The following is an 8,262-nucleotide window of genomic DNA, read 5'->3' on the forward strand; positions in this document are numbered from 1 at the left end:
CCCACCCTACCGCAACTTGCTTTCCCACCCCACCGCAACTTGCGTTCCCACCCTACCGCAACTTGCGTTCCCACCCTACCGCAACTTGCGTTCCCACCCTATCGCAACTTGCTTTCCCACCCTACCGCAACTTGCGTTCCCACCCTACCGCAACTTGCTTTCCCACCCCACCGCAACTTGCGTTCCCACCCTACCGCAACTTGCGTTCCCACCCTACCGCAACTTGCGTTCCCACCCTATCGCAACTTGCTTTCCAACCCTACCGCAACTTGCGTTTCCACCCTACCGCAACTTGCTTTCCCACCCTACCACAACTTGCGTCTCCACCCTACCGCAACTTGCGTTCCCACCCTACCACAACTTGCGTTCCCACCCTACCGCAACTTGCGTTCCCACCCTACCGCAACTTGCTTTTCCACCCTACCACAACTTGCGCTCCCACCCTACCGCAACTTGCTTTTCCACCCTACCGCAACTTGCGTTCCCACCCTACCGCAACTTGCTTTTCCACCCTACCGCAACTTGCTTTTCCAACCTACCGCAACTTGCGTTCCCACCCTACCTCAACTTGCGTTCCCACCCTACCTCAACTTGCGTTCCCACCCTACCACAACTTGCGTTCCCACCCTACCGCAACTTGCGTTCCCACCCTACCGCAACTTGCGTTCCCACCCTACCGCAACTTGCGTTCCCACCCTACCGCAACTTGCTTTCCCACCCTACCGCAACTTGCGTTCCCACCCTACCGCAACTTGCTTTCCCACCCTACCGCAACTTGCTTTTCCACCCTACCGCAACTTGCGTTCCCACCCTACCGCAACTTGCGTTCCCACCCTACCACAACTTGCTTTTCCACCCTACCGTAACTTGTTTCCCAACCCTATAGTAACTTGTTTCCCACCCTACCGCAACTTGCGTTCCCACCCTACCGCAACTTGCGTTCCCACCCTACCGCAACTTGAGTTCCTACCGCAACTTGCGTTCCCACCCTACCGCAACTTGCGTTCCCACCCTACCGCAACTTGCTTTCCCACCCTACCGCAACTTGCTTTTCCACCCTACCGCAACTTGCGTTCCCACCCTACCACAACTTGCGTTCCCACCCTACCGCAACTTGCGTTCCCACCCTACCGCAACTTGCGTTCCCACCCTACCGGAACTTGCTTTTCCACCCTACCGCAACTTGCGTTCCCACCCTACCACAACTTGCGTTCCCACCCTACCGCAACTTGCGTTCCCACCCTACCGTAACTTGCGTTCCCACCCTACCGCAACTTGCGTTCCCACCCTACCGCAACTTGCTTTCCCACCCTACCGCAACTTGCGTTCCCACCCTACCGCAACTTGCGTTCCCACCCTACCGCAACTTCCTTTTCCCCCCTACCGCAACTTGCTTTTCCACCCTACCGCAACTTGCGTTCCCACCCTACCGCAACTTGCGTTCCCACCCTACCGCAACTTGCGTTCCCACCCTACCGCAACTTGCGTTACCACCCTACCACAACTTGCGTTCCCACCCTACCGCAACTTGCGTTACCACCCTACCACAACTTGCGTTCCCACACTACCGCAACTTGCGTTCCCACCCTACCGCAACTTGCGTTCCCACCCTACCGCAACTTGCGTTCCCACCCTACCGCAACTTGCGTTCCCACCCTACCGCAACTTGCTTTTCCTCCCTACCGCAACATGCTTTTCCACCCTACCGCAACTTGCGTTCCCACCCTACCGCAACTTGCGTTCCCACCCTACCGCAACTTGCGTTCCCACCCTACCGCAACTTGCGTTCTCACCCTATCACAACTTGCTTTTCCATCCTACCGTAACTTGTTTCCCAACCCTACCGTAACTTGTTTCCCAACCCTACCTCCCCACCCTACCGCAACTTGCGTTCCCACCCTACCGCAACTTGCTTTTCCACCGTACTGTAACTTGTTTCCCAACCCTACCGCAACTTGTTTCCGACCCTACCACAACTTGTCTCCCAACCATCCCGCAACTTGCTTCCATACCCTACCGTAACTTGTTTCCCACCCTACCGCTACTTGTTTCCCAACTCTACCGCAACTTGTTTCCCAACCCTACCGCAACTTGCTTCCCCACCCTACCGTAACTTGTTTCCCAACCCTACCGCAACTTGTTTCCAAACACTACCGCAACTTGTTTCCCAACCGTACCGCAGCTTGTTACCCAACCCTACCGCAAATTGTTTCCCAACCATACCACAACTTGCTTCCCCACCCTACCGCAACTTGCTTCCCAACCCTACCGCGACTTGTTTCCCACCCTACCACAACTTGCTTCCAATCCCTACCGCAACTTGTTTCCCCTCCCTACCGCAACTTGTCTCCCAACCATCCCGCAACTTGTTTCCACACCCCACCGCAACTTGTCTCCCAACCATCCCGCAACTTGCTTCCCCACCCTACCGTAACTTGCTTCCCCACCCTACCGCAACTTGCTTCCCAACCCTACCGTAACTTGTTTCCCCACCCTACCGCAACTTGCTTCCCCACCCTACCGTAACTTGCTTCCCCACCCTACCGCAACTTGTTTCCCCATCCTACCGCAACTTGCTTACCCACCCTACCGTAACTTGCTTCCCCACCCTTCCGCAACTTGTTTCCAAACCCTACCGCAACTTGTCTCACAACCATCCCGCAACTTGCTTCCACACCCTACCGCAGCTTGTTTCCCCACCCTATCGCAAATTGCTTCCCAACCCTACCGCAACTTGCTTCCCCACCCTACCGTAACTTGTCTCCCCACCCTACCGTAACTTGTCTCCCAACCATCCCGAAACTTGCTTCCACACCCTACCGCAACTTGTTTCCCCACCCTACCGCAACTTGTCTCCCAACCATCCCACAACTTGCTTCCACACCCTACCGCAACTTGTTTCCCAACCCTACCGCAACTTGTCTCCCAACCATCCCGCAACTTGCTTCCACACCCTACCGCAACTTGTTTCCTCACCCTACCGTAACTTGTTTCCCCACCCTACCGTAACTTGTCTCCCAACCATCCCGCAACTTGCTTCCACACCCTACCGTAACCTGTCTCCCAACCATCCTGCAACTTGCTTCCACACCTTAGTGCAACTTGTTTTCCCCACCCTACCGCAACTTGCTTTCCCACCCTACCGTAACTTGTTTCCTTCCCATCCTACCGCAACTTGCTTCCCCACCCTACCGTAACTTGTCTCCCACCCATCCCGCAACTTGCTTCCACACCCTACCGCAACTTGTTTTCCCCACCCTACCGCAACTTGCTTCCCCACCCTACCGTAACTTGTTTCCCCACCCTACCGTAACTTGTTTCCCAACCATCCCGCAACTTGCTTCCACACCCTACCGCAACTTGTTTTCCCAACCCTACCGCAACTTGCTTCCCCACCCTACCGTAACTTGTTTCCCATCCTACAGCAAATTGCTTCCCCACCCTACCGTAACTTGTTTCCCCACCCTACCGCAACTTGCTTCCCCACCCTACCGTAACTTGCTTCCCCACCCTACCGCAACTTGTTTCCCCATCCTACCGCAACTTGCTTACCCACCCTTCCGTAACTTGCTTCCCCACCCTACCACAAATTGTTTCCCATCCTACGGCAAATTATTGCTTCCCCACCCTACCGCAACTTGTTTCCCCACCCTACCGTAACTTGTCTCCCAAACATTCCGCAACTTGCTTCCACACCCTACCGCAACTTGTTTTCCCCACCCTACCGCAACTTGCTTCCCAACCCTACCGCAAAATGTTTCCCCACCCTACCGCAACTTGCTTTCCCCACCCTACCGCAACTTGTTTCCCCACCCTACCGCAACTTGTTTCCCAACCCTACCGCAACTTGTGTCACAACCATCCCGCAACTTGCTCCCCAACCCTACCGCAACTTGTTTCCCAACCCTACCGCAACTTGCTTCCCCACCCTACCGTAACTTGCTTCCCCACCCTACCGCAACTTGTTTCCCCATCCTACCGCAACTTGCTTACCCACCCTACCGTAACTTGCTTCCCCACCCTACCACAAATTGTTTCCCATCCTACCGCAAATTGTTTCCCCACCCTACCGTAACTTGTCTCCCAACCATTCCGCAACTTGCTTCCACACCCTACCGCAACTTGTTTTCCCCACCCTACCGCAACTTGCTTCCCAACCCTACCGCAAATTGTTTCCCCACCCTACCGCAACTTGCTTCCCCCACCCTACCGCAACTTGTTTCCCCACCCTACCGCATCTTGTTTCCCAACCCTACCGCAACTTGTGTCACAACCATCCCGCAACTTGCTCCCCAACCCTACCGCAACTTGTTTCCCCTCCCTACCGCAACTTGTTTCCCAACCCTACCGCAACTTGTCTCACAACCATCCCGCAACTTGCTTCCACACCCTACCTCAACTTGTTTCCCCACCCAACCGCAAAGTGCTTCCCAACCCTACCGCAACTTGCTTCCCCACCCTACCGTAACTTGTCTCCCCACCCTACCGTAACTTGTCTCCCAACCATCCCGAAACTTGCTTCCACACCCTAGTGCAACTTGTTTCCCCACCCTACCGCAACTTGTCTCCCAACCAGCCCACAACTTGCTTCCATTCCCTACCGCAACTTGTTTCCCAACCCTACCGCAACTTGTCTCCCAACCATCCCGCAACTTGCTTCCACACCCTACCGCAACTTGTTACCCCACCCTACCGTAACTTGTCTCCCAACCATCACACAACTTGCTTCCACACCCTACCGCAACTTGTTTCCCAACCCTACCGCAACTTGTCTCCCAACCATCCCGCAACTTGCTTCCACACCCTACCGCAACTTGTTTCCCCACCCTACCGCAAATTGCTTCCCAACTCTACCGCAACTTGTTTTCCCAACCTACCGCAACTTGCTTCCCCACCCTACCGTAACTTGTCTCCCATCCATCCCGCAACTTGCTTCCACACCCTACCGCAACTTGTTTTCCCCACCCTACAGCAACTTGCTTCCTCACCCTACCGTAACTTGTTTCCCCACCCTACTGTAACTTGTCTCCCAACCATCCCGCAACTTGCTTCCACACCCTACCGCAACTTGTTTTCCCAACCCTACCGCAACTTGCTTCCCCACCCTACCGTAACTTGCTTCCCCACCCTACCGCAACTTGCTTCCCCACCCTACCGTAACTTGCTTCCCCACCCTACCGCAACTTGCTTCCCCACCCTACCGTAACTTGCTTCCCCACCCTACCGCAACTTGTTTCCCCATCCTACCGCAACTTGCTTACCCACCCTACCGTAACTTGCTTCCCCACCCTACCACAAATTGTTTCCCATCCTACCGCAAATTGCTTCCCCACCCTACCGCAACTTGTTTCCCCACCCTACCGTAACTTGTCTCCCAACCATTCAGGAACTTGCTTCCACACCCTACCGCAACTTGTTTTCCCCACCCTACCGCAACTTGCTTCCCAACCCTACCGCAAATTGTTTCCCCACCCTACCGCAACTTGCTTTCCCCACCCTACCGCAACTTGTTTCCCCACCCTACCGCAACTTGTTTCCCAACCCTACCGCAACTTGTCTCACAACCATCCCGCAACTTGCTTCCCAACCCTACCGCAACTTGTTTCCCCTCCCTACCGCAACTTGTTTCCCAACCCTACCGCAACTTGTCTCACAACCATCCCGCAACTTGCCTCCACACCCTACCGCAACTTGTTTCCCCACCCTACCGCAAAGTGCTTCCCAACCCTACCGCAACTTGCTTCCCCACCCTACCGTAACTTGTCTCCCCACCCTACCGTAACTTGTCTCCCAACCATCCCGAAACTTGCTTCCACACCCTACCGCAACTTGTTTCCCCACCCTACCGCAACTTGTCTCCCAACCATCCCACAACTTGCTTCCACACCCTACCGCAACTTGTTTCCCCCACCCTACCGCAACTTGCTTCCCAACTCTACCGCAAATTGTTTCCCCACCCTACCGCAACTTGCTTTCCCCACCCTACCGCAACTTGCTTCCCAACCCTACCGCAAATTGTTTCCCCACCCTACTGCAACTTGCTTCCCCACCCTACTGTAACTTGTCTCCCAACCATCCCGCAACTTGCTTCCACACCCTACCGCAACTTGTTTTCCCCACCCTACCGCAACTTGCTTCCCCACCCTACTGTAACTTGTCTCCCAACCATCCCGCAACTTGCTTCCACACCCTACCGCAACTTGTTTTCCCCACCCTACCGCAACTTGCTTCCCCACCCTACTGTAACTTGTTTCCCCACCCTACCGTAACTTGTCTCCCAACCATCCCGCAACTTGCTTCCACACCCTACCGTAACCTGTCTCCCAACCATCCCGCAACTTGTTTCCCCACCCTACCGTAACTTGTCTCCCAACCATCCCGCAACTTGTTTCCCCACCCTACCGTAACTTGTCTCCCAACCATCCCGCAACTTGCTTCCACACCCTACCGTAACTTGTCTCCCAACCATCCCGCAACTTGTTTCCCCACCCTACCGTAACTTGTCTCCCAACCATCCCGCAACTTGCTTCCACACCCTAGTGCAACTTGTTTTCCCCACCCTACCGCAACTTGCTTTCCCACCCTACCGTAACTTGTTTCCCATCCTACCGCAACTTGCTTCCCCACCCTACCGTAACTTGTCTCCCAACCATCCCGCAACTTGCTTCCACACCCTACCGCAATTTGTTTTCCCCACCCTACCGCAACTTGCTTCCCCACCCTACCGCAACTTGCTTCCCAACCCTACCACAACTTGTTTCCCAACCCTACCGCAACTTGTTTCCCCTCCCTACCGCAACTTGTTTCCCAACCCTACCTCCCCACCCTACCGCAACTTGTTTCCCAACCCTACCGCAACTTGTTTCCCCACCCTACCGCAACTTGAATTCTTCAATTGGTATAATCAGGAGTGGTTCATTTTGTTTGTGAAGAATTAAGTAGAGGCATTGGTTTGTTATACTTTTACTATTTTGTTGATATACGATTATTAACTCTTTATGGTCAATAATGATATGGATTTATGATTTTGAAATTATTTTATCTCTTAACTTAACCTTTAAGGCGTTGTACAAAAGAACAACGTCTGAATAACGTATCCACAATGAATATGATTATAAATGTGTAGGGCCTGTGTATCAATATGTTACACCATCAAACAATTTGTAATGAACAATTTCTGGGACTTTTGGAACGTTCAACCTTTGAATTTGATATTTAAGATCTGGATGGAAAACATAAAAACATTATTCAATAGTATATCATTGTTTTGTGGATATAACAATGCCAGAAATAGGAAAGTTTTAAGTTTTTCCTTTGAAAAAATAAATATAAAAAGATGAAACACATTGAGTTTCATATCCAGAGTAAATGGTTTTGAATAAATGAAATGATTCTCTAATCAATGAAAAAACAAACATGTCACGTTCTCTTTAAATAAAATGGCAATATCTGAAAACCCTGAACTGTCTGAATAGAATCACTTTAGATCAAGGTACTTCGAGTGAAATTGATATCATTGGAAGTTCATTTTTAACCCCGCTCAAACAATGTGAAAATGACGCTTTACTAATAGTTTGCGCCTGGTTGTGTAGGTTACACGAGTATATATAACAGTTAAATACTTTGTGCTGACTTAATAGTTGTTTTTTCTTAAAACATTTATGCAAACTAGCTTGTCTCCACATTTCATTCAAGCTTCAACTTTATGACAAATCAAACAAGAAGACGCTTAAAGATGGTGTTTTCTTGACAGGATCGTCAGTACCACATATATCATATTACTTTTTCGAAAATGAACAACACGTTTTGAATATTAACTAAATAATTTATCTTTTTCGTTGTAAAAGTATATTTTAGTTACTTTCTTTTGCCATTATTGACCGTGTATATTTTGTTTACATTTTGACGTCTGTTATAAATTAAAATTTGCCGAGATCTTTGATTTTTGATGTAGCAAGCGGCTGTTTCCAAGTCAACTGTACCTGTTTATACCGCGTGTTCAATCATCAACCCTTTTAGAACGGTTTGAAAGAAAACAAAAACAGTGTGTGTATACAACGTCATAAATAACGTCATATATGCTTCGTCGGAAGGCAACATTTTGCTTAAAATGAAGACTGAGTTCAAAGATAACTTCTCTTTTACTGCACCATTTTAAATAAAACAAAGGGCAGTCTATGCCGCTTATAGAGCCCCGCCTTCCTTTTATTACCGGAGTTTGATAAGTTTTATCAAACACTTCGACAAACCTGTTTCCAGAAT

The sequence above is a fragment of the Mya arenaria genome, chromosome 4 (assembly GCF_026914265.1).
Source record: "Mya arenaria isolate MELC-2E11 chromosome 4, ASM2691426v1".
In the NCBI taxonomy this organism is placed as follows: Eukaryota; Metazoa; Mollusca; class Bivalvia; order Myida; family Myidae; genus Mya; species Mya arenaria.